Below are 27737 nucleotides of genomic sequence, written 5' to 3' on the forward strand. Positions count from 1 at the left end.
GGGAGCAGAGCAGGTGGTGTTCCAGAGATGGCTTTGGAGTAGGACCTGTGCTGGAGTCCTGGCTCCATCACAAACCAGCTGGGCAACCTCGGGCGATTGGCTTCTCTTCCCTTGTTTTCATTCACTTTACTGTGAAGTGGGGACAATTATTGCACCCACATTCTGAAGTGATATGGTACCATCAGCTAATTCAGCATACCTGACACAATATGGTTGTTACTAATGCCTTTGTTCTGTTTTAAATATACTTCATCTATCATCTATCTATCTATCTATCTATCTATCTATCTATCTATCTATCTATCTATTCTTTCTCCTCTCTCTCTCTCCCCCTCTGTGTGTGTGTGTGTGTGTGTGTGTGTGTGTGTGAGTGTGTGTGTGTAAATGTGCCTTCACACTGAGCCATCTCACCAACCATTTTTCTTGACAGTCTCACGATCCCAAGATCACCCATACTCACTTCCCCATCCACACCTGCTTCCTTCAGGCAAAAGACAATCTCAGTGCATGCATGGAGGAAACACTCCAGTGTCTACACATTTGACAAATGAACCCTGAAACAAATAGACCCCAGATATCAAAACTCACGTGGGTACCAGGCAGGGTAGGGACTCTGCCTGGATGTTGAAAGCGCACTGAGTACTCAAAGACCAGATGCAAGAGCCCAAGAAGATGAGGCTGGTGAGCGTTTCTTCTCCCTGACCATGGAGATCCATCAAGCCCTTTCATGAGCATCTGGTGCTGATGTAACATAGAAGCTTCAGACTGTGGGCATCCAAAGATTCCCTGGGAGCAGTTTGGGGGTGTGGGGGGGTGGTGTGTGCTATTGGCTAAGGACTCATCCTGTACTTCTTTGTGTCGCTTGGCTCCCAGCTCATGACCTTTATTCAATACACGCATTACGGGGAAACTGCAATGCCCACCCCTCCACATTTCTCTTGCTTTCTTAGTAGTTGGGGCACATGGCCACCTCCTTTTCCTGTGCTTTCATCTCTACAGCCCTCGCTTCTGCCTGCAGCAGTGAAGCATCAATTATACACTCCAATTATGCGATTATACAGATTTTCACTAATTAATAATAATTCTTGCTCCTCATTCTGTCAGCTCCCACTGGAAGACTTTGGAGGGCATTTGAGAGGATAACCACAGCTTTGTGTCCCTGGAAGGAATGTTCTACCGTAGAACTCCTGAGATTAAAGGGAAGCTGAGGCACCATGTGGTCCCACCTAGAAGTCCATGAAAGAGACAGTCACTGAGTTGAAGACTTGACTTTGGCTTTGAAGGGCACTTGGTCAAGTGTATGGACCCATTGAATGGGGACGTGGGGCTCTGCAGGGCGCTTGTTCAAGTTTATGGGCTCATTGAATAGGGATGTGACCTAAAGAATAGTTTAGCTCAGGGCTAGTACTTTGTGATTGTCAAATTGACTATCAATCATCGATTTTCAGAGTTCCCCTTATTTATAAAGGTTTTTTTTTTGTTTGCTTGGTTTTCTGGGATTTGTTTGTTTGTTTGTTTTGTCACATGCTGTGACCTCATCTCTCGAGACCTTGCTTAGTATGCTGTGAGGAAAAGTTACTTTGTGGTCTAAAGAAAAACTCCTGTCTGTTACCTAGTCAGACACCAGAGGCAGTGCTCTGTGTGGTCTAGAAAATGTTCTACGGTAGCCATGTGTTTTGCTTTGAATGAGTAAGTTTATTAAATCTAGAGCAAGCAATAAAGACTGATAAAGCTAGAGAGAAGCGGTAGATGCAGGAAAACATCTTCGAGTCATGAGCTTGCAAATGGCGAACAGAAACCAAGGAAGCGGAGGCAGCCTACTGGGGTTCCTGGTCAACAGCGTCCCAGGTGGAGGGTCCTCTCTGCCCTCTCTCCCCATTGATAAGTTCCTATGGCTGAACTTCTGGCTTCCAGTTTCCACCGGGGGCCTTCTGAAATCAAGAGATAAATGCTAGTAACTTCTGCTGGAAATAGTTGGCCTCCTAGCTGTTCTCAAGAAGATACTGTTTCCAGCACCCTTTGCTGCTTCTTGTTAGAGAACCAGCCTGCCCAAAGAAGGTATTTTAGAGAACCCTTGAAATAAACATTCTGAGTCTAAAATGGGAGGTCCCTCCTCAATCCCAGAGATCACTTTCAACAAGCTTTTAAAAAAACCCACAATTTACCAATATAATGTACATTGCAGGTGCAATAGAAGCAGTCTATCCCACTCAGCTTTTACAGGTAGAGGCTTGAAGCCCAGAGCCAGAGAAAACGATAAGTATACCTGAATGTCAGGTCCATTGTCAGCATTAATCCTCAGAACACTGCAGGTAACTTTCACTGCTTGTGTTAGAGAAGAGGACCCGGATCTTAAGACTGATTCACCCAAGGTCTTAACGACTCTAAGTAGCACAACTTTGAATAAACCCAGATTCTGGTGTATTCCAGAATCAACACCTCCTCCGTTGTATCACGTTGATAACACAGCCTGCTCGCGGCACAGAAAACTCTAGCACTTTGATGCATGTGCCAAATCTGTGAGCCCCTGCGATCGGAGATAAGCAAGATGGACACAGAAACTAAGATAGTCCGTGTAGTGGAGCCTTTGCAAAGCCAGATTTCATTTTGATTGAGGCCAGCGGACAGTAGCCCTAGTGGAGGAGAAAGAAAATCAATCAAAGCAGTTTTCCAACTGATCACACTGGTCAGTTGGTGCACTCGACCAGTTAAGTCAATTGTTCATCCAGGTCAAGGGAAAGGCCCGGTGCTGGCTGCTGAGTGATGTCTGGATTATGTCTGCACACACAGCTACAGATATATCTTGCAGAATGCAACCCAACCATCAGAATGTAGACCGCTAGAGCAGCCCCGGCCTCACTGCATGAGCCGGAACAAGCTCAGATAGCCAAACATGCTGCCACCTCAATGAGGAGACAGGATCAGAGTCGGTCCTGCATCGACTCTGCAGCCCCAGGCAGAGCTAGCTTCAGAGACTGGGAAGTCCAGGCCGGCTCACACCTTATGCCCAGGAACAAGGAAACCGAATCAAAGGAGGTGAAGCTCTCTCCAGCTGTAGCCTGCTGTTCAGTCTCTCAGCAACTCCACCCACAGTCACCTGCCCAGCAGGGTTGCCCACCAGAGCAGCAGCCATGATCTGTATCATCCCCATCACAGAAGCAGGGCTGAGAACCCTGCCTGTCACCTGCCCTAGCTACTTAGTTTTGAGGAAATCACAGAGTCCCAGCATCCTAGCTACAGCTCAGAGATCAACTGTGAGCACTCTCTCTCCCATGGCTGATCAGTTCTTTTCATAGAACTGATTTACTATATTGTGCACTAATTATCTGCATAATCTTCTATTGCCTCGATTAGAGGTTGAAAGAGTCGGCATTAACATGCTATTATACTCAGAAAGACACACAAATGGTCCACAAGTACATGAAAAGATGTTTGGTGTTGTTAGTCATCAGGGAAATGCAAATCGCAACCACAATGAGATGCCACACACACTCATTAGAGCGGCTACAATTTAAAAGGATGAAATTGTAAGTGTTGGCAGGGCACAGAGCCTGTGCTCACCCCACAGATTTGCATGGTGGGCGAGAGCACGCGCTCCTACAAGCTGTCCTCTGAACTTCACATCTGCACTGTGGCACTGGCGCACACACGCTCACACACACACACACACACAAATAATAATTAAAATAAAATGTTTTTAGAAGGATTAAACTGGCTATTTAGCGCTGTAAAATATAGAACACTTCAACACGTTCAAGAGTTACCTGATATTTTGATTTTATAATTGTTAATGATGAAAATTCTGCTTTGCATAAACACAAAATGGCAGAAATACATTTATGGGCCTTTCACAAACTGTTGGAAATTCTGCCTTAACCTCAAGCCAACATTCACTTAGCCATTTCTCTTTTTATGAAACTCATGTCAGCAACTTAAACAACAACTTTTAAGACCAAACACAGCCCAATCCAAAGATGGACTGATTGGATACGTGCCAAGGGATGGAGGTAGCAAGCTATGTACTTTGGTTTCTATAAGGAGGCCACTTCATTTCTTGAAAGAGCAGAAAGCTTTGGGTATCCAATGAAAATCCTGCAATTCACAAGGAAGGGAAACCTCAAGTCTAGCTGCAGGGCGTCGGGCGGTGCTCTGTGGTGTTCTGTGACTGGAAGGCCTGTGCAGGGCAAAGCGCGCAGTGTGAATCCTGCACCAAGACTACAGTGCCGTCACAAGATGCAAGATGGGCGAGCGCTGCCAGGAACACCTCAGATTAACCTCACTTTGAATTTTGAATGAATTTTCAATTGTTGCAATTCGAAAATCTTTCAGTGTTGCCCAATTTATTTCTTTTTTAACTTCCTTTTTATTTATTCTTTGTGTCTTTCCCATCATGCTTTTTGATCCCATTTATTTCCCTGTCCCTTTGTATCTTCCCTCTGCCCTTTCAACCTCTCTCCCAAAATAGAATAAAATAAAAGAGAAAAAATGGAAAGGCCAATCTCGTCACGGAAGCTATATTGTGACGCTTTGCCCATTTATCTTTGCTTGCGAGTGTTCATTGCAAACAGTCATTGGTCTGGTTCGAGGCCTCTGGTTTCTGCTACACTATTGATGCTGAACCCTCTCTAGGACTCCTCTTGGATACCCTGTTGCTGCCCTGTGTCATGGAGGTCCTGCAGCCCTGGTTCTGCAGTGCTGACCCCTTCATGTGCTCCCGCAGATCACTGATGGTGTGGGCCAACTCCTAGCCTTGGTTCTGGGCCTGGATGTTGCAGGGTTGGTCAGCCCACCAGCTCTCCCCTGCCCTTACCACCAGGGTGAGCTAGTTCACCCCTTGCAGTGATGAGCAAGGGGTACAGCCGGTTCTTCTGCTCTCACACTCACAGGGTTGGTTCATCCACACCCCATCGGTAGAGTCAGCTCTGCTATGCTGCCCAGGTAAGGCACAGGGCCTGCTCTTGAGTACAGCAGCTGGTGAGGGGCAGGGGCTGCTCTCCTGCTCTCAGGACCTAAAGGGTAGACGGGCAGGCTCTCCCAGCTGCCTCAGGTGTGTGTATGGGGGGGGGGCGCTATCTCTCCCCCATGCATGCCACCACAGGACAGACAAGAGGCAGTGTTGCTCGGTTTTTTACAGCCTTCACATTCAGTTACATTTACAGACTGCAATTAGGTAGCATTCCAGAGATGAAGAAGCTGTGAGAAAGACATAGTGGTGCATGTCTTTAATCTCAGCACTCAGGAGGCAGGGGCAGGTGAATGTCTATGAGTTCCAACCAGCCTAGTCTACATAGCCAGTTCCAGACCAGCCAGAGTTACATAATGAAACATGTTGATAGGTAGGTAGATAGATAGATAGATAGATAGATAGATAGATAGATAGATAGATAGATAGATATGAAAAAATCACAGCACTCTGGGAGGAGAGGCATAGCTCTGTGAGTTTAAGATCTTGTCTCAAAAAAAGAAAGAAAAGAAGGAAGGACAGAAGGAAGCTGTGAACTACATCAAGGCTAGTACAAGGATATTTGTAATGACTTTATTGCTGACACCTCAAACTGGGAACAACCCAAATGTCCACCTTCAGCAGATGAATGGATAAACAAATCCCACTGCAGCTATGGAATCAGTGGAATGTTGTTCTGAAAAATAGAAAAGGAACGCTATTAAAATGGATAGATCCCCAAAATACAGAAAGTGAAAGGAGACAGACACAAAGGAATATGCCCTGTATGAGTCCATTTATCTGAACCTCCAGAGAAGAGAAATCTAATCTCTCATGGCGAGAAGGCAGATCAGTGATTGCCTGGGACTGGGAGCCATGGGGAGATTAAGGAGGAAAGAGTAACAGGAACACTCGGGGGCGATGGGAAAGTTGGTATCTTGATTGTGGTGCTGGTTTTGTGAGGGCTTCATTCATCAAAACTCACTGAGCTCTCCATGCTTCAAATAGGCCCATAAATTGTATCTCAGCAAAGACAGGGAGAGGCCGTGGGGGAGATCAGCACAAACAGCCTTAGCTTTGGATTTAAACAGGGGGCTTCACATGCTAAGTTAGGGGCCTTGAATGGTATAAACTAAAGAAACCCTCACCCCCTACTCCTGCTCTTAGTGCCCAAATGCACCTACCCTTTCCTCCTAAGGCATACCCCTCTACCCCAGCTCAGAAGAAGCCAAAAAGGAGCGCCAGCCCCACAGGCTCATCCAATAGGCCATCAGCCAGAGACACTCCCAGCCTAATCTAAATCTACTGAGTCCATAGGCTAGAGCAGGGCTCACAGACTCCTGTTCCTTCCTGTCTGCTGAGGGGGTCATTAATGCCAGAGTGATGTGGGCCCCTGTGAGACCCGAAGAAACAATGCGAACTGGAGTGGGCTCAGAACCATGCAAGTCCTGTGTCAAAGAAGTGCCAGGTTTCAGAGCCAGTCCACAGCTGCTCTGTGGAAACGAAGGGCGAGTACTACTGGACTTTGAAATATTTTTTTTAACAAAGAAGACCCCAATTTAGACTTTCCTGAGAGCCTTTTCAGTTTTAGATCATAGTAACAGTGAAGGTAACAACAACGACGACGACGACAAACCCACTCTGAAATGCAGCATGCGCCAAGCAAAGCATGCGCCAAGCCAAACCAATGAGGAGTCGTCAGGCTGTGACGGTGCTGTACAGTAATATCCCCCGTGTGCGGCGGCCCTGGTGGTGTCCGGGGCTGTACTCCCTGCTTTAACAATTTGGCTTAGCTTCCCAGTCAAGCATAAACTCTGTATTCTACATCCTCAGAAAGTCACACCATCCATCCTTAAAATCCCTGCCATCCCTTCAGGACTGGCTACTTCTTTCCTCTCCCAGCTGCAATTGGCCGCAGGCTTCTCCAGGGCACAGCTAAGATGTTCCACATCTCAGGAAGCTTACCCTGACAATCCCTCACTATCTATCCTGGATAGCCACCCCCACACACACCTCTCTTACCTCAGACTTCTCTTATCTCAGTTCTCTCTCTGCTGTGTAACCTTATGCATCTTCCTACCAGACTGAGAGCTTCTGAGAGCCAAGCTGTGGATCCAGCAACACACGCAGTAGGTATGTCAACAGGCATGTCCTGATTGAATGTGAGAGGGGAAAGTCCTTTTGGTTCCCTTCAGGACACTGTAAGTGTATTTTCCATTAGGCGACCAGAAGCCACAGGCTGGGTTTGAGTGTCTGTGAGTTCAGAGCTCACACAAGGTCAGGCATACCTGGTATCACCCCTTCTCTCCCCGTGCTTGGCTTCCTTGTGGTATCCAGGTGGTAACAAGATGGTAGTCAAAGGGAGATGATCCAGAGTGCATATACACCTCCAGGTTAACCCCTTTTACAAACAAGGAAACAGGCAGGAGGGTATGAAGTAACTTGCTTGGAATACCCTGGCTTTAATATATCCTGACAACAGTGGGTGAACAAGGGAACACTCCAGATATTAATGGCTATCTAGTGTGCTGGACCAAAACTTCCAAGGGAGGTGATCCATGCTTAACTAACACAAATACAGGAGGCCATTTAAAGCCCTAGTTCTCCTAGAAGTCTCCCCTTGCTTCTGACTTCTTGGGACCTTCCAGGGACCCAACCCTTCGAGGATTGATAGTCAAAGGCAGGTAAGATTCTGTGCAGCAGGCCAACCTAAGACAGACACAGATCAAAATGCTGGGGGAGGGTCCTCAGGGTGGGGTTATAAAATTTCATAACTCCCAATAAAAATCAAATAAAAAGGGTGAGATGAGGCAGGACAACAGCGCAAGCAGAAGCAAGCGCATGCAAACTCACAATTCATTCTATTTGCATGTGCAAAATTGGCCAAGACAACCTGTCAGCAGCCCAAAAGCACAGTAACTAATGATGTGCACTCCTAGTCATTCACAACACGCCAGCAGCCGCTGCCAGTTTTAAAAGAACCAACCAAAACGGTTCCTGCGGCAACTTAATTTCCCTAACCTCACAAAACCCCCCACCTTTTTACAATAAGGAGCTTCTGTATTGGAATCTCTCAGAGTCTGTGGCATTGCCTCCAGGTCTTCTGACCTCCTGACCCCTGGAGAAACAGGGAGTGCACTATAGGCTCACAACAACTACAGTACCCAGCTGTGAGGCGAAGGATGGGGGAGGGCACATTAAAGCTGTCACTGCCTCTCATGCTGTACCTTTTGTTGGTCAGCTCCAGGTGTGATCTCTTAGGGTTAGATGACATGTCTATAATACAGTTACTACCTCCCCATCACCACCTGTGATGCCAATCGTGGTAGAGAGAACAGGATAATGCCAACAAGGAATAGTGCCGCCACTACCCCCTGCTCCACTTCACACACCATTCCCAAAGGCATCTAGCGGACAGAAGGTCTTCTTCCTTGTGGTGACTTCTAAGAGACCTCCCTTGTCTGCTGTCTTTGAAGGCCGTTTGCCGAATAGTCCTCTACCTGGTGCTGATATGGTGGTGGAGACCTGTGTGCCTCTGAACGCCTTACGGGATGAGTGTCCAAGGTAAGTGCTGGATCCGACGTGCTTATTTTTTCTATAGAATGCTCTCGATCTCCAGTAAGTTGTGTGGTCTGCTTCTGTCTTCTCCTTGAGTTAATACCAAACCCCATCTCTCAGTAAGCCACAGGCTTTCAGCTCACATCCTGGCCAGCACTCAGCCATACTCCCAGGCAGCAGATCACTCCATCCCATCCTACCTCCGCGAAGACACTTGGAATAGTGACCCAGATGATGGGAGGAGATGAGCGAACTCTCTGACCCCACGTGTGTCCTTTTTACTAAACAAGGAAGCACACCATGGGGACCTGGGGAGAATCTGGGATCTCAGGGTTTCCAGGCAGTGTGTCTTCACTCAGCATCCTGCCTGTGCAGGCCTCCACGTCTCTGATCCCCAGCTGTCATAAATTGCAGGTCACAGGCAGGAAGTGGTTCTCTCAGCAAAGCCTAAAGTAAATGTCATGTGTTTGTGAGGCAGCCCATTTCAACTTGTGCTTACTACTTCCCAGGGAAACTTACAGAAGGTCACTTCTGTTTAACAAGGACTCCAGCTTTGTCCCAGGGACTCTGGGCCATCCAACCCATCACTGTTGGTCATCCATCATCACCACCACCACGGGTCATCCATCCATCACGCATCACCACTGTTGTGGATTGCGCACCCCGACTCCTTCCACTGCCACCAGATGCGACACATTCCCACTGTCGTTCAGGTCCTTATGAGTTGTGTAGAGTTGAGTAGTGACATTTGCCCCACCAAAGTTCCCAGTCACCTCAAGTCTTTGTCTTGTTCTCACTGTCTCTCAGTCTCTCTGTCTTGTTCATTCTCTATGTCTTCTGGTCTCTCTCTCTCTCTCTCTCTCTCTCTCTCTCTCTCTCTCTCTCTCTCCCTCCCTCCCCCCCCCTCTCCCTCTCCCCCCCCTTTCTCTCTCGTTCCCCCAGAAAGGTCTTTAGCTCTTCCTCTTCCCCCAGTAAACCTCTTGGCATGATCTCTTAGTGGCTCACCTTGGGCCAGCCCGCCAAAGGCACCCTTTCCCCACTTTTCCATTATAACTACTGTTCATCGGTCCACCCCCCTCACCTCCCCTCATCTAGTCCATTGTATGTGCTCTGGCCCTTGTGTGTCTCTGTCCTGGTACTTCCGACTACATCAGCATTGTTTAAAGAAAACAGAACTTCCCCTAAGAAGAAAGAAATATATATGCTCAGAGACCTGAGATCTCTGTGCCAGAGTCCACCTCCAGGCTCAGCAGGATCCAGAGTTTATACCAGGTCACCTTATCATCACTTTCCTCTAGTTCTGGGGTCTGCTCTCTTCCATGTTTTGGTCCCCGACCCCAAGTGCTCTGAAGTTGCCCACAATCCCAGACACATATTGTAAGTGTTGGAACTCTGAAGGGAAAGGTATCCTGGCAGTGGGAATCCAAGGAATAGCACAGAGTCACACCATACAACAAACCTCACATAAAAGATTTTTTGGGAAGGACACAGAGGGTGGCTGCCTCTGCTTGGGAAAGAAGCAGCGAGAAGGGGCCAGACTTTATATAGGGTGTGTGTGTATGTGTGTGTGTGCGTGTGTGTGTTTGTGTGTGTGGTGGCCTGGGATTGGTGGGGTTTAGTGGCCTGATCTTAGAGACTGGTGGGATTCTGTGGCCTGGTCTTGGGCTTTTCCTTTTTTATTTATTTATTTTTGCTTTGTTTTGTTTTTCTTGAGACGGGGTTTCTCCGTAGTTTTGGAGCCTGTCCTGGAACTAGCTCTTGTAGACCAGGGTGGCCTTGAACTCACAGAGATCCACCTGCCTCTGCCTCCCAAGTGCTGGTATTAAAGGCATGTGCCACCACCGTTAGGAGTAGGTTCCTTTTTTTTGTCTATGGGATGGAGCTTGGTCATCTGCATCTTGAGGGGCTGGAACCACTGTCGAGACCAGTAGAGTAGTTCAGGGACAGGCCTGGCCACTCACAGGTCTTGAAGGGCTTACACTTACCCTCATCCCAAACACACCCAGCAGGTAAAGAGTTCTATGACAGACAAAACAAACAAACAAACAGGAAACCCTCAGAGACCCGTATTTGTCACAATTTGACGCATACCCATCTTTCAAAGAATTACAGCTGGCCCAAGTCACCGAGGCTAGGCTTACAATCTTTCTACCTCACCACAGTGTGAATGTGCTGATGATACTCATTTGGTACAAAGTATGCATTGAGTTTTGGACACTGATCAGCTCCTGGTCTCAAAAAAGGTGGGTCCTCTCTCTTGATGCTGGCCCATGGCAGTAAGTTGAAGCAGCCAAGATGGCAGGGAGAAAGCACCAATGCTCTGCACTGCTAAGGATGGTGTTTTGAAGTCAGGTACACTGAATGCGTGTTCTAGTTACAGTATCTTCATCTAGCAGTGGATTTATTGTACTCCATCCTAGGTCAAGAAGAGTCTGTACAGCGCAATGGAGATACAGTGCTCTCATTGGCCAGGCATGATCACGTGTCCGTTTGAAGGTGGAGTCAACACTATCTAAAAGAAACCAGGTTTTAGAGAGAAATTAGGCACTGGTTGCCTTATGCAGAGTGAGTGCAGTGTGGGAACCAAACAACAGGAGTCTGCACTTGGATGCCCAGCGAGTGTTTATTATGCAACGGAAAGAGGAAAGACATGCCTTTCCCTTCTCCCAAGAAGTCTGAGGCAGTCAGCAATGCTTCGTCCTAAGAAACCTGCCTGACTGCATCTAAAATGAATTCTTAACTGGCTGTAAGTAGTGAATTTCCTCTCAATTAAGCGTGTTGGGTGTTTGACTTGAGGCTGGAGTCCCCTGTTTTTTCCCCCAGCGGATACTGTTCTGACAGTCCCTTCATCCCACAAGCGTGGCCGATACTCTGGCTGGCAGGGCTTACCAGAGAATGCTAGCTCATGATAACTGAGCATAGCACACAAAGAAAGCCAACCCAGCAAGGGCTGGGGGAGGGGCATAAAAATCCTTCAGGGAAAGAGGGAGCTGGGAGTGCTGGGGACAAGGGAGTTATTGGTATGTGTGCGGAGGAGAGTGACTTCCAGTGTTCTGTAGCCCAGTAGAGCAGCTGAGGCTGACGGCAATTAATTGAATATTTCAAAGCAGTTAGCAGAGAGGATTCTGAATGTTCCCAACCCAGAGAACAAATAACCGTTTGAGGTGATGGAGCTGTCAATTACCCGTTCTGATTATGACACGCTGTACACATGTACTGAGATGTCATACCGCATCCCAGAAGGATGTACAATTACTGTGTGTTGTGGGATTGTGTTTTAGCTTCCCAGAACTAGGTTTGGGACTTTCTTCCCAATGTCCCTGGCCAAAGACAGACACCGTGGGAGCTTGTCACACTCTGTTATCGGACAGAAACTAAAACTGTCACTGGCATGGCCACTTTCCTGAACTGAGCAGGGGGGAAGTTAGATAGGCAAGGAATTTAGTACAGGAGCAGAGACACCTGAGGGGACCAGCCAGGTGGAGGCAGCTAGCAGGCAGAGGCCGCCCCAAAGGCTGTGATTTCCAGGAGTCCCAGCCCTAGCCTGATCTTGTACATAGCTCTCAAGGGCAAATATAATGTAGGGATTGCTATTTTTCCTCCTACCTTGAATCAAGCCCCTTAGAGGAGAGGTATTTTACTCCCTTTCCAGGAGTGATGGGTGCAGGTGAAGGGGTCATAACTCACTAGGTAGACTGTGCAGAGGAAAACAAAGTTTGATTTCTCCCTCTCCTGTCATACAACAAGCAACACAGAAGACCTCCATCAGCACGCACCAAGCATACCCTGTGAGCGTGGATTGAGCTGTCTCCAGAATACTGGTCAGCTCTAGCAATGTCTGCCTTGTACCAACTCAGATCCCCCAGACTGGGCTTTACTTCCCCAAGAGTCCACTGAACTTGCCCCAGGTTGTTTTGCCTGTGCTTCTGACTATCCTGGGTTCTACAAACCTCTCCTCCATTCCCACAATTTGTTAAAGTGCTCACAAGACTCAGGAACCCAACTTAGCAGCTCACTATAAAGGATACAGAAAGGGATGGGTAGGATGAGGTATGGAGGATGGGTGTCAGCTTTCATGCCCCTCCCCCCAGACTCAGCATCTTCCAGGAACCCAGCCACCTGGGAGCTCCTCTAAACCCTATCCTTCTGCATTTATACAGGGCTTGTATCTGCATAAATGTCTGCAGACTGTGTGACCTCTCCGTGTTGAAGAAGGTTCTATGATAACCCCCCTCGGACAAGCGCAGAATAGGGATTTTCTTTCTTTTTCTCTTTTTTTTTAAGCAGTCCGTTGCCTTGACCTTTGTTACCTCATCTTTATTTCTTTGACTTATTTATTTTATGTGCATGAATGTTTTGCCTGCATATACACCAAGTGAGCACAGAGATCAGAAGAGGAGATCAGGTCCTCTAGAGCCAGAGTTGTGGACAGTTGAAAGCTACTATGTGAGTACTGGGAATTGAGCCCATGTCCTCTGTACAAACAAGCACACTTACCCACTGAGACTCTCTCCAGCCCCTGGGGAATATCTTTGTAGTTGACTCCAGCAGTGGAAGACAGGAAAGATCAAAGCTTCTATGTGCCACCTTGAGTGTGGGACATCCTAGTTCCTATAGGTCACCTTGGAAAGGGAATTATATGCCAGAAACTGTGGCCAAAACCCAAGATCTATAGTAACCTCCCAACTGCTTGGCTGCAGGGTTTGGGGTGCCCTGGAACAATATGCCAAGGGATGTAGGTAAAGCCATAAGCCTAGGGCATAAAGACACAGAAGCCATTACACAGGAACAGTAATGCTCAAAACCCATGGGGATGCTAATGGCCTGCCCTAAGCCCTACAGGAGCACCACAGAAAGAGAAGGAAGTGCTCCTGACTTCCAACCACTCCCTCCAGCTCTCCTCCTCACACCGTGACCTCCCTTTGGTTCTGTCTCCCCAGTCTGCCCCAGGCTAGATGCTGGGAGTAAACCTAGCTAGGATCCACTCTCCCTCTCCCCCGCTCCAGGACACCAGAAATTAGCATCCTGATTTCCCCCTGGAACCTGATGCTCTGCCACCATTGCCTGCTCAGCAGATGGATTATAGTGAGTTTGAGTTCCCTATCAGTCATGAAACGAGTCGTTAAACTTATTGACACCGGCGGACAGCCTATGCGCAAGCAAAGAGGCTGGGTATTTTTCCGCTGCTCGGAAGGGGCCACCTGAAGTGTCTCACCTACTCCAAGATGCCTGAAGCCAGCAGCCCATCCCTGCTCCTTAGGCCCACAGGGTGGTACAGAGGTCATGGGGATTTGTACTTGTCAGGATCCTTCTCCAGGCAGCGGCTCTGACAGCTGATTCCCAGGAGCTAGAGACGGAAGGGTAATCCAGTTCTGAAGTCACCAACAGAAAAAGTTTGGTTGACTAGGTGGGGATGTGTCCATGTGTAAGGTGTAGGCGCTCCTGGGAGTCTATGAGCTGGACTGGAAGACAGCTCAGTGGTAAAGGCTTTTGCCACATACACTTGGTGACCTGAGTTCAGTTCTTGTAACCCACATACAGGTGGATGGAGAGGACTAACTCCACAAAACTGTCCTTTGACCTCCACACACAGGCTGTTGCATGCATGCCTATATGTCATATACCATGCAGTATTAATAATAAATGATTCTGAACTTTAAAAAAAAAAGCCCTCAAGTACTTCGAAGCCATCTCTTCAACCTAACATCTGGGTCCCTGTAGGTGTCTTCACAGTTTCTCACACTGTCTCATCAAGCCTCATGACAGCCCCATGTCTGTTACCATTTCATGGAGGCCCAGGAGAAACCCAGTGGCTTACCCAACCTCACACAGCTAACAATCAGCAGAAGCTAAGGTCCGAACCCAAGGCTGTCTGGCTCTGTGGTCAGTCTCAGTCCCCCTCACCGGCTCTGCCTATCAGCAAAGATTCTCTCTCCCAGGCCAGAAGTGCTTTCTGATGCGTGAATCAGCTCCCTCTACCCTAACAACCCCGGGGCCTCTGCTCCCTTCATCTGCTCGTGGACAGAGGTTTGCCTGGCCCGCTGCTGTCTTTGCTTTTTCAGTTACTGTTTTTGTGTTTGCTTTTAACACACACAGAGGGAGGAGAATGCAGAGAGGAGGGGGTGGTCATGAGGTGGATGAAGTGCATGCCCAACCCCAACTGAGATGGCACGGGACACTGCCAGCCCCTGTGCAAATGAAGATCCACATAAACAGACCTTTTAGTCCAAAACTGTGTAGCCTCCCTTGCCACACACACACACACATATGCACACACATATGCACACACACACACACACACACACACACCACACACCACACACACACACACACATATTGCTGTGCTTGGGCACATGCAGAGGGTGTGCAAACAAGTCCCTGACATCTGCTATTGTGGACAGCTGCCCTGGCTCCACCTTTTCTATGAACCACCCTGACCTCCAGATAGTCACCCTCAGATTTGTGCGACACCCCTGGCCCACCCTCTCTCCAGTTAGCTTCCCCTGAGTAGGTCCAAGAGCCGACCCCCACTGTTTCTGAGAAGCGCCATGGAAGAATAACTGTGCTGTGATTTTCAAAGGAAATTGAAATCTCCACTTTACTGCCTTCTAAATGAACCTTACCATTCCCCCGTCTCCAACATTCCAGCACACTGTACACTCCCCAGCATATTCTCTCTCTCTCTCTCTCTCTCTCTCTCTCTCTCTCTCTCTCTCTCTCTCTCTGTTTTTTGCCTTCCTCTCTGTCTCCCTCTCTCTCTCTCCCTTGCTGACGGAGAACATGGAGGATCCAGCCGCAGCAGGCCACTAGGGGGTGTACAGACCTTTGGCAGGACCAAGGAAGGGACTGGTCACTCCGGTGGGACCCAGAATGAGCTCCAGAGGAACCACAAACACCAGGCAGTCTGTACCTCTCCATTCTCGTTTCCATGGACTGGAGCTTCAGAAACGGGACAGCAAGCAACAGGAGGTCATCTCTCTCCATCTTAGCTCCACTAAGGATGAGTAGTACATCCGGGCTTGTCCAAGGTTAGACCTGTTCAGCCTGCCAGAGCATCAGGAGAAAGGGCAGTCAGAGAGGGGCACAGGAACTTGGAGGCAATGGGGGTGTGCACTGAAGGGCAGAAGGGACACTGTGGGAGGCCAAGAACCACAGCAGCTTTAATGGAAAAGTCACAGAGAGATCCATAAGGAACTCAGTGTCCAGACAGAGAGGAGAAAAGGAGCCAGATGAAGGATGATGTGGGTCATGGACTTTTGGGGGATTTTCATGGGGCATGGTGGGAGGTCTTCTCTCAGCAGAGGCACTGAGTCCAGTCAAAGGCGAACCACGGTCAACCCTGAGCCATGGGGAGCCAGCCTGTCCCCAAAGTGTCCAGCTTCCCTGGGGCAGTGGTCTTGGATACTTTAGCTGTAAATCTACCTTCTTCTGCTACTCCAGAGTAAACAAACAACTGAGACCCAAAGCTGAAAACCAGGCATCAAGGACCTCGTGTCTTCAAATAAGTGGGTGCATATTGCTCCTAGGAGCTACCAAGAAGGCATCCTGTCTCCTGACTCCTGGCTCTGCTGTGCTGTCAATCCATGATGGCGACCTGTGAGGTCAGGAATCCTATCCCTAAGGAAGAGAGACCAGAAGTTTTTAGGGTTAGAGAACACTGAACTGGCCTGGAATTCCTTTGGTGATGATGGTGACAATATGAGGCCGAGACACAGGAGCACCCACTGCCGTCCAGCACCTGTGTGCTGTCCTCTCCCTCCTCTCACGTACAGGGGACCTCTAATGGGAAGGCAACTAATGGGTTGTGCCAGACAGAGGTGGCCCCCAGCTCTTCATTCTTAGGGAAGGCTGGCCCCAGGCCTAGACTGTTCAGCTTGATATTTGATGAGCTACGATTCTTCATGATTCTGGAATCTAAAACTTGATTTATTTATTAATAGAGAAGTTATTGAATCCACTCAACATGTTGTCAAAGAGACAGAAAACCATCTGACTTCAGCCTGCAGTTGAAAACGGTGACATGAAAGAAACATTTTAAGTAAATATTTGATTTTAATGCCCCACTGATTCTAGTGTGAATGATAGGTCAATTACACAGGGGACAAGCTCAAACACGTGTGATGAGGAGTGTGGAAGGGATGGGTGTGGTAAGTAAGAGAGACAGAGCCCCAAGGAGAGTCTAACCTCAAGTTCAGCCTCCAGATCCCAGTGCATGAGGGATGTTGGGGAGCCACTTTCGGGAGAATTAAACTTTGTTGGTAGGGTTCACGTCCTGGTTCTTTATGGGCCTGGGAAAGCCTTTAAACTCTCTGCTTCTGTGTCTCTTTCCTTAGCCATAAAGAAATGGGTGAGTAGCCTCTACCAATAACATAGGCACGAGGACCAAATGAGTTGACATGGGCTAATGTAATACTTGCTTTGGTCAAATTCTCTGCTTCTGGCATTTTACCCACAGGGCTTAGTTGCTTTCCAAGGCCCTGCATCTTCTCTGATTCTCTTCTTACTTCCTGCTCATGTACTTCCTAGTGTACTGTGCCTTTCTATTCTTCCCAGCATCTCTTTGTCATCCGCAGTGGCTTATGGCGTACCCCAAGCCCCATGTCAAGACTTCTTGCTCTCAATGCAGACTTTGGTATCTGTTTCCGGGTTCCCTGTCAGAGGTGGTTTGGTTTTTCCAGTTCAATTACTCGAGAATGAGAAACTGCGTGGCTCAGCCCACCCAGTGTCGAAAGGCCATGCAATCCAGCCCCTCGTACTGTCACTGAAAAGTTGTAGCTCAAGAGAGAGAAGTCAAATGAAGTAAAACATGGCCAAACAGGCTGGTCCCATCCCCCTGGCTTGCTAGAAGAAGGTAGGTGTAATTTCTCTTAGAGAACTGTGAGCCAGGCAGACCCATGGTTCTTACCCATACAGGGACTCATTCATCTGTCTCCAGGCTATAGCAAAGATTCACAAAGGGATGGAAGATGGCTTGGGAAAATCCCATCAAAGATGTGTGGCCAGCAGCTTGCATTTCCTAAATTCACAACACAAGTTCATATTCAGATCTTTACGCCTGAACTGCCCATGTCCCTTTGATAGTTGGGTTTCTGTTCCATGCCCACGTCCTCTCCCAGAATCTACTAAGGAGCCACAGAGATGGAGCAACAGGAAAGGTGTTTGCTGCACAGTCATGAGAACCAGAGTTCGGATCCCAGCACCTACGTAGTAAGGCAGGTGTCCTGTGCATGGTAAAAGCAGCAACATGAGGGCTTTAGGGTCTTACCAGCTGCCACCCTGGCTGAGAAAATTTGAGCTGTAGTTTCCATGAAAGAACCTGCCCCAAAGGGTCACTGTGACAAAATCAAAAAGGCCAGCCAATACCTAACTAATGCATGTGCTGAAGGCGTCTAGGAGAATGGAATTAAGCCGCTGAAGCTAGAAGAAGAAAAAGATTTGAATGAGCACACATAGTAAAGGGAAGACATTCTGGAGGCACAGACAAGATAGCCTGGGCATGGACATGTGAGAGGATGAGATGGGGTACAAGAGGGATATGGATGCTCAGAGAGGTCAGTGCCAGTCTGGTCCTCTTTGATGGTAACAGAACACCTGGCACGAGCAACTTGAAAGTAAGTAAGACATATTTTAACCCACGGATTCAGAGGTTTCCATCTCTGGTTGGCTGAAGTCATTGCTCGGTAGCTCCGTAGTGAAGCAAAAATGGCATCCTTTCTCTGACTTCCTGTCCGAATTCCTCCCCCCCTTCCCCGCCCCCTGTCTCTACAGACTTGTACCTCCCTACTTTGGGTCCTCCCAGAGGCGGCTGTCCTGATCCCTTCATGAAATCCACTGAAATCCTACCCTGATTAAGCTGGTTTGCCATAGGATGAATGCTGGGACTGAAGGGCTATCTTCATCAAGATCCTGAGCAGACATTGCCTCCTATTGTGACCCCCAAGTTCTGCAGAAGCCCAAAGCCTTTTCTCTCCCTGTTCTCCTTCCCCAAAGCTCAAGTTTTGTTCTGGAGCCCTTGATGTCTTCCCCACCTGTCAAATAATGGGGGATTCACCTTTATTCCAGACAGGTGAACCAATGCTGCCACTGGTCTTGAATTAAAAATTGCCTAGAGACCTCAGAAAGGGCTTTGTAATCTTCCACTGTCCGCTCCCATCCCCTCCTGGAAGATACTGGAAGGTAGTTTGCCACATTTCTGTGATGATCCTCCGCCCACCCAGCCATTCAGCTCTGCTAGGGAGGCACTGGAGCAAGGAAGATGCATATTTACTGAACTCGGTGTGAATGTTCCACACTTGGTAGCATTATCTCATTTAATCCATCAGTAGGAGGTTCTGAATTCTTTCCCTCAGGGGACTCCTTTGGATTCTTACACAAAGAAGCCTTGGGATTTCAAAGCTTTGAAGATGTCTACTTCCCTTTCATCCCCTCCCTTTTTCCCCATCTCTGCCACTTTCCCGGGTACTGAACCTCAGGTCTCAATCTCACCTCAGCCAAGTCACTTGGGGAGATATTTAGGTAATGGACCCCAGTCCTCTTGACAGGACTTGGGTAAATCTGGCTGGCCAAGCAACCACAAAAGATGCTGATGCCCCCAAAATTGAGATCGGCAGGTTGCTGCGGCAGGTCCATGAAAGCCCCCCTCCCCTGCAGCTTCTTTGTTTCATTGAACCAATCAAAAGATCAAAGAGAAGTGGTGGGGTCACATGGGGGTGCGGGGTAGCTGATACAGTCTGTAGCTCCTCCCTCATGTCCGCAAATCAAGTCTCCTCACAGACCTGTTCCTGTCAAGTTTTTTGGGGGAGAGTTTGAACTACAAAGATGGTGAACAGGCCTCCCGTGTCTTCTACACCCTGCCTCCTTCTTTCTCCAAACTCTCCCATCCTTCTGCCTCCCCCCACCCCAGTGTTGTCTCCCTACTAGGCTTTACCCTCAGGCTGCCACAGAAGAGAAGAGAGGCAGACTATAGCATCAGCATCTCAACTGCTTGTTTACCCACTGGGCTCACAGGCTGAGTTATAGCTCACTCCCAGGGTACCCTCAGAGCCTGGCACTGGCCTGGTTGAACTAGGGAGCTGGGACACATTTGCTGACAGGGTCTACGGAGAGCCTGAGTTAATGACCTCATTGCTTACTTATCAAGGCTTGTGTTGATTTTTAGGGAGATGCTTAGCCGAAAGGCAGACCCTGTTAATGGAATTTTAGGCGTTGTGGCCCCAGGACTCTTCCTGGCATTTCTCAAGTCATCTGTGCTTATGACCTGAGGGTTCTGAGCGGGCTTTCTCCTAGTCTTGCCTCCTAGTCATTCAGATGAGCTCTGAGACCCTGCTGTGGCTCTGTGATGGATGTTGGGTCTCCTTGCTTCTCTCCACTTTCAGATAGGCTCCCTGATGTCTGGACTTCTCATCACTCCTCCTGTTAGCTAGGCACCGAGCCCCAGGCTGCACTCATCTGGGATTCCAGGTTGTGGGTTTTTTGATTTGGGGCAATGAGAAGGAGCCTGCCAGTTCTTCTACCCATGTATTCCCTGCTGCCTTCACCCTGTTGGGACTTCTCCATCCAGCCCCGCATCCAGGAAGCCATTGCCCTTGACATATGAGCTGAGGGGGTCTGTTGGTACCTCTCCCAAGTTCCCGCCTTATGCTGACTATTACCTAACTGTTCATGTTACTAGAGGTGGGCTGGAGGGGTGTTAGAGGGACTGCGCTGAGACTTACTGTGTTTCAGAGAGGAGCAGGCATGAAAGGGTGTATACTGTGGTCCCAGGCTGAGTGAATAGAGCTGGAATGCATTCTAAGGGAAGTTTCTGGACTGGTGTTCTGCCACATGGGTAACACACATGACAGACAGGGTTCGGAGCCCCGCAGTACCTGGTAGAAATATTTATTGATTATCCACCCTTCCCAATAGCCTCTGTGTCCCTAAGAGAGGCTGCTTTGATTTTCAGGGAGTCTTCAGAGCCTTTCTCCCCTGCCTGGCACCTAACTCAGAATATCAGGCATCTCCATATGTAAACAATGTCCAAGGATCATACCCCAGGAGCCACAGCCACCAAGAGTTCCCATGGAGGCTTTCGGTCCTCCCTCTACTGTCGGGGAACGCGTTCTCTTAGACACAGACTGGTGATACTATTGAGGCATTTGGTCTAAATGAGACAAGCAGCAGAGCCAGGAATCCAATCTGAGTTTGTCTACCTGTTTATCCGTCTCACGTGACCAGAAATCTGAGCAAGGCCAGCTCCGGGAGAGACCTGGGTAGCTAGCTATGGGCCCAGTCCCATCCTCTCCAGGTTCTGGTTCCTTGAGAACAAGCCACAGCAGGGGATGGCAAGAGTCCCCCTAAATCTTTTCTAGAATGAGACTGGGCAGGAAATGAGACACTCAGTGATAAATTGAGGGCATTTTCCATATGCTTGAGAAATGCATTGGAGTTCTGCTCTGAGGTTTAAATGGTTCTGGTCTGAAACCTGACTTCATTTCCTCTCAGCTTTTTACCTCAAAAGTGTATCTCGGAGCCAGCAAGACGGTTCAGAGGGCAAAGGTGCCTACAGACCTGATGAGCTGAGAATTGACAGGATAGAGAGCTAACTTTCGCAAGCACTCTACTGATCTTCATACACACAGAACACACACACACACACACACAAACAAACTATTGTTTAATGCATTTCAGGCTGGAGAAATGGCTCAGTGGCTAAAAGCATCTGTTGCTCTTGCAGAGGACCCAAGTTCAGTTCCCAGGACCACCTGTCAGTCACTCCAGTTCCAGAAGATCCTACACCTTCTTATCTTCACAGACACTGTATCCACACGGTGCACAGACATACCTGCAAACAAAACACCCATACACATAAAACAAAAATCAATAAGTCATTTTTTTCCCCAAAAAAGTGTATTTCAGTTAGCCAGAGTATGGTGGCACGTAGTTCCAGCACTTTAGGAGACAGATGTAGGCAGATCTCTCTGAGTGTTCAAGGCCAGGTTGGTCTACAAAGCAAATTTCAGGCCAATTGAAGAAAAGGATATATAGTGAGACCCCATCTCAAAAAAAAAAAAAGAAAGAAAGAAAGAAAAGAAAAGAAAAAAGAAAGGAAGGAAGGAAGAAGGAAGATGAATGGATGTAGGGGCACATACCTATAAAACCCAAAAGGTTGAGGCAGATGGATCAAGAATATCAGGCTAGCCTGATTTTTTCCAAACATCCAGGAAAGCTCAAGGAATAGCCCACATGCTCAAAACAGGCACTGTGCAACATTTGCTTCAGCTGTGTGTTTTTCTAGGTCTTTGAGTGTAAGTTGCAGCCATCAAATCAACACACTACTAAATATTTCATCCTATTTCTTGTTAAAAGATAAGGACATGCAACTCCAAACACCTTAGGTATTATTATACCTAAGAAATAATTCCAAGGGTCTCCAAATGCCTGGATTCTCTGGACAAAGAATTTCCTTATGTTGGATCACAGAGGTCTCTAAGCTGGCAGGTTTCAAGAGTGTACCTACATTTATTCTGTAAAACATTGCAATACAATCATTTGTCCTAAACGGTGTGCAGCCCATAGGACACCTCTAAGCCCATTTTTAGATGCCTGTGATAATCTCAGAAGTGTCCATTCAAGCTGGTGTGTGTGTGTGTGTGTGTGTGCTCCTCATTTCTGCCACTCTTGGGTGTACTTCCCTGAGGTCAGAGGTTTCTACTCAAAGGCATGGTTGTGCCGGGGCTCTTTGGCTAAACACTCATTCACCAGCTGGTGTCTCTGGAGCAGGGACTTTCCCTTGACCTTCGCAGATAACCCCTTAAAGGTTGAGAGTTGTGTCCTCCACCTCCACAAGCTCTGCCCCCAGGCGCCTGCTACAACTTCCATCGGAGGTAGCTGATGCTGAGATCATGGCCGCAGCCAGGTAGGGCTATAGCCTGGCGTTCAAGCGGCTTTTTAAGAGGTCCTAGTCAGAAGTTTGGTTCATCTGACTGTGAGTTTACTGAGCCTCTTCCGTCTGAATGGTCACCATCTCATTGGTCATGATGCGGGCTTTTGTGAAGAACTCGGGCTGGTGGTCTTGCCGGAAGTCCCACCTTCTAGACTTGCCTGATTGTTCCCTGCTGTGCTGTGTGATTTGTCACTTTCTCCCTGCACTTATTGTAACTTAGATGTTCCAACCTGAGCCCGGTCAGATCCAAATCCAAGATTATTGGCTTGAATGCTACCATAGTAGGTGGCCTCTGAGCCTCTCTGGGCTCCGTCCTTATGGAGGTTCTTCCCTTGGGTGAAGGCTAGACCCTGAGAAGAGAATATGACCCACGTATGTAGATGTCTGCTCTGATTGTTTGAAACTGCTTTCCGTCTTGTGTCTCTCTATCCTCACCCATCTTGCCTTTTACCCTGAGGGGTGGGGGTGGGGGAGCAGCTGCTTGTATAGAAGCTCAACTAGCAAGGGGTGAAGGCTTGCCAAGAGTCTTGTGAGTCAGCCTAGAAACAGGTCTCCTACCCACCCAGTAAACCTTTAGATGCCGCCTAATCCCAGCCAACTATTTGACTGCAACCCCCTGAGACACTGTGAGCCAAAGGCATCCAGCCTAGATTCTTGGCTCCCAGAAATGCAGCAGTCATAAATGGTTGCTGTTTTGGGGTGACTTAGTATTTGCTATGTAAACTACAGACTGAACTGTGTCCTCCCCACAAGCCCCTCCCACCACCAAATTCATATGTTGAAGTCTTAAGCTCCATATTCGGAGTCTTGGCTCTTGGGGAGGTAATATGACTAAGTGAGATTTCAAGAAACAAATGGCTTTGGTGTCTTAGAACGGTGGCCTAACAGAGGGAGAGCCTGCTTCCTCCATCCCTATGTGAGAACACAGCCTTAAGCTGGCTGTCTCGAGCCAGGAAGACAGCCCACCCAGAAGGGAGAAACCGAGTTGGCAGGCATCTTGATCTAGGCCTTCCCAGTCTAGGGAATTATGACAGCCCATCTTTGTAGTTCTTCGTGCCAGCCTGAGTAAGCAATACAACTTCATAGGCAATGCTGTGAAATGCATATTATCAACATCAGAAGGAGCACAGAGCATCAAGCTGGCCCACTAATTTTCATCCCTGGATTAAAGCATCTCCTGACAGAGCCGGCCAGCGAAAAGACTTACCGTCCCTCTGACGAGGCACTGTGGGCAATGCCTTTCCACCTAAAAGATCTTGTTTTTCAACCAATTTTACCTGAAGCCTTGGCTTCTGATGGTGTTTGCCTGAATACATTATTTCTTTGAATATTGAAAGATGGTGATTTTTCTAATTCTACCATTCTTTACATATTTATTGGCTAGTGTTTTTCACATACAAAAAAGAATTTTCCCTCATCAACAGGAATTAACTACAATTCCTCTTACAAAGGATGGATAAATGCTAATTCTTCCTTTTCAATTACTAATTTTCTGAATAAGGAATTGGCTCAATAGTCACCTCCACTGGTGGTAAATGAGTCTCTTTCTCTTTCTCTCTTCTTCTTTCTCTCTCTTCAAGTCATGCAGTAATTATCTATTTGTCTCTTTATCAGTTTACTATTTATCTATTGCCCTGGTTTGATGGATATTTACTGCCCAGTGTTTTATAATCACTTGTACCCATTAGTCTTTTCAACACCCACCTCCCTAAGCTAGAACCGCCTTGTTTTACTTCCAAGATCCCTGGGACAGATTTACAAAGATTACTCTCAAGAAGCTTTTAGAAATTCCTGTTAGATGTCATGGCAATGAAGGAGAGAATATTGTAACAAAATGTGTGAGGGTTACTTGACTTGTTTCATGCTTAGGGAATAAAAAACACGGGCAAGGAAATCAAGTGCCCAGACTCCTGGCTTCTGGTCCTTCCAGCTTTTCCAACTTGTATGTTGTAAAGACTTAAAGCCACACCATGTCTCTCAAGTTTGCTAGTAGTCTGAGGAAATGCTACATGCAGTAGAAGGTTGAAAATCCTACAGCCATGGTCAGTATCCTGTCCCCAAAACCAAGCCTTGAGAAGACAAGGAGACATAGAAGGATCCAAGCATCTGCAGTGCCTTCCTAAATCTGTGACCTGTCAACCCCTCATCCCACCTGTGTGGAAAAAAGTGACTACAAGAGAACTCTCGATCTCCTCTGAGGAGGTGGAAGAGAACCTCAGCCTCTCACCATCTGTCCTTGCCTTCAGGATTCCAACCTTCCATAACCTCCACGGCAAAGAGTGGGTGCCACTAACGATCCCCTCTTAACTCAGCTGATGGAAAGTGGCTTTGATGTCCACACAAGCACTGCCGCCTGCCTGCTCTGCTCTTGGCAGTGAGAGATATTGTGGGTGCTAACCACTGAGCCCCTGACAGCCTCACAGTGTCACCCCACAGTCTAAATTTCCTCCCAGCATCATGGCACACTTAGGCATGTTTTGGGGGTGCTGGTGGCTCCCGAGGCAAGGCCCTCTCATCCCATCTTCCTCTGCCCAAGTTCGGTCTAGCTCAACTTCGCTCCTCCCTCAATCTCCCACTACTAGTTCTTGTGAAAACCGGTAAGCTGCTTAGAGCGCTGCCCATCTCCACACTAACGAGGATGAAGCGGTTTCTCAGGGAGGTATTGCTCAGGGCCCTGCTTCCGCACCACTCTGAACTGAGAATGGGCAGTGCGGAGGGTAGAGCAGCCGAGAGATGCTGCGTTCCTTCTTGCTTACCTGGGAATTTGCCTCCTCCAGGCTGGGCCTGTTACGCCTGCCCCATCCATGTCCACAGCAAACAGCCAGCAGTAGCAGGCAGCCACTGCTTCAGGGAACATGATGGCCACTAGACCCTCAGCCTTCTCTGATACAAGGGAGCAGTATCCTCTGTCCACATTCCACTGGAGCACACTGCATGTGTGTACACACTCCTCTGCAAAGGACACTTCTCAGGTCGGCTTCTTCCTCTCATAGCTATCACTCGCTTCTAACACACATGCGGCCTTAGGTTCCCCGCCATGTCCTCACTTGACCTGAGGAAATCAAGGTAATTTGGCTGTGGGCTTGTTCCTACTGGGGGTGCCCTGTATGAAGCTGGCAGCCTCACCTTGGTTTCCCCATCCCTCGCTAGTACTGCTTGTATGTTCCTGCTGATTTTCTGTCCAGGAGATTTTACCTAGGCGTATGAGCAGAGTGGTGTCGCCCAAACTCATGTGTTGGAGTCCTATACCCCAGTGTGATTGCTTTAGAAGACAGGATCTTTAGTGAGGACTGAATGAGGCCCAAGGGCAAGGCTCTAACTCAGAGGAATGGACATTCTTCTAAGAAGAGCTATCGAAGACACACATGCATAGAGGAAAGGCCTTGGGAGAAGGCTGTCGTTAGACAGGAGAGAGCCTACATGAAACACCCCAGTTGACACTTGAGCCTTGGACTTCTGATCAACAGAATTGTGAGAAGAATTTCAGCCTTTCGAGTCACCCAGTCTGCTGCATTTTGTAGTATCTGCCCCGGCAGACCGAAATCCTAGCGTTTTCCTACATCTCCCCGACCCCCACAGAGGCCAGGTATATGAAGGAAAAGCTTGGCTGCTGTCTCCAGGAGCTTAACATGTAATAAGAGCATACAGATCAATGGAATCGAGTTGAGAGTCGGTAAATTGGACCTCATGTTTAAGGTCAATTGATTTTCCACAATATGTCAAGCTACTCTATCGTGAAGGAATAGCCTTTCTAACAGATGAAGCTGGACAGGCCCTGTGGTGACACCAGATCAGTTCCTCACACCAAAAAATCAGCTCAAACCGGAGTGAATAAATGTAAGAGATAAAACTACAAAACGCTTTGAAGAGAATAGTTTTTTCCCCCTCTCTCTTGCTTCAATTTTGAAACTAATTTTTATGGTCTTTGTTAGAGAAATTTTTTTTAGACCAAGCAATAAAGGAAAAACTAGGTACACTGGCCATCACCAAGTAGAGACTGTGGGGCTGGGGAGACAGCTCAGAGGATGGATGGAGCCTCTTGTCACCAAGCACTCTGTTCCACATTGTCCTCTGATCTTCACACACATGCTGTGGCACACACATACACACATAAAGGTAATAGTAATAAATAAATAAATGTAATACATTTTTCAAAGACTTTGTGTTTCAAAGAATACTTTCTATCAAGAAAGACAAATTAGGCAGAGTAGTGTATGTCGGGACCTCCAGTACTCAGGAAACAGAGATAGGAGGTGCATGTGTTCAAGGCCAGCCTGAGCTATCTGATGCATTCCAGGTTCATCTCAAGAAACAAAATGCACAAAAACCCCAAACAACAACAACAACAAAAAAGCAAAAACTAAACAACAAAAACCCAGCAGAATAATAAAAAGACAAATAACCTAATTCAAAAACGTGCAGACACGCTAAGTAGACGGTTCTCTGAAGAAGACAAACACATGGCTGTAAGCACAGGAAAAGAGGCACGACATCATCCGTCATGAAGGAAATGCAGATCAAAACCACAATGAGATTCAGCTTCACACCCACTAGGATGGCTGTAATCAAAAAGACAGATAACAGCAAGCGTTGGCAAGGATGTGGAGGATGCTCAACCCTCATACATTGCTAATGGGGATGTAAAATGATGTAGCCACTGAGGAAAACAGTCTGGCGGTTCATCAAATGGTTAGACATGTCACGACATCATCTGGCAGCTCCGCTCATTGGTGTTTATGCAAGAGAAGTAAAAACATATGTCTCCCCCTCCCTCCCCAAAAAATACCTTTTACAGGAGTGTTCACAGCAGCATTATTCACTGTAGCCAAAATGTGTGAGCAGTCCAGGCAGCTCTCCATTCATCAGCTGGAGTGTGGATGAGTGAAATATGGTAATATGCTATTCAGGGAGGAAAAGAAACGAGGTAGGAGCCAGGGCTGGGGATGCACGCCTGTAAACCAGCTACTCAGAACTGCAAGATCGAGGCCTTGTCTGGGCTCCAGGGTGAATTCAAGGACGATATAAGCAATTCAGGAAGATCCCGTCTCTAAATTAAAAATGAGAGGAGGCTGGAGACGTAGTTCATCTGTAGAATATTTGCTTAACAGGGTCCTAAGTTCAATCTCTATGACCTTGAGACAGAAAGAAAGGATGGAAGAAATAAGCAATATGTGCTACGACCTAGAGCAAATTATGGGCTGATAGAGTCCACTTTCTTGATAGATCCAGGATCTACAAATTTATAGAAACAGAAAGGAGATGAGCGGTTACCTGATGAGCCTCAGTGGAGAGTGGCGTAGAAGGTTTCTTCCG

At 47.8% G+C, this 27737-nt stretch overlaps 1 pseudogene; it reads right to left on the reverse strand.

Moving 5' to 3' along the window:
* Positions 1–22144: 22144 nt before the first annotated feature.
* On the reverse strand, positions 22145–22517 carry LOC142846769 (bolA-like protein 2 pseudogene; annotated as a pseudogene).
* Between the last annotated feature and the right edge of the window lie 5220 nt (positions 22518–27737).

The sequence above is a fragment of the Microtus pennsylvanicus genome, chromosome 3 (genome assembly GCF_037038515.1).
Source record: "Microtus pennsylvanicus isolate mMicPen1 chromosome 3, mMicPen1.hap1, whole genome shotgun sequence".
NCBI classification, from domain to species: Eukaryota; Metazoa; Chordata; class Mammalia; order Rodentia; family Cricetidae; genus Microtus; species Microtus pennsylvanicus.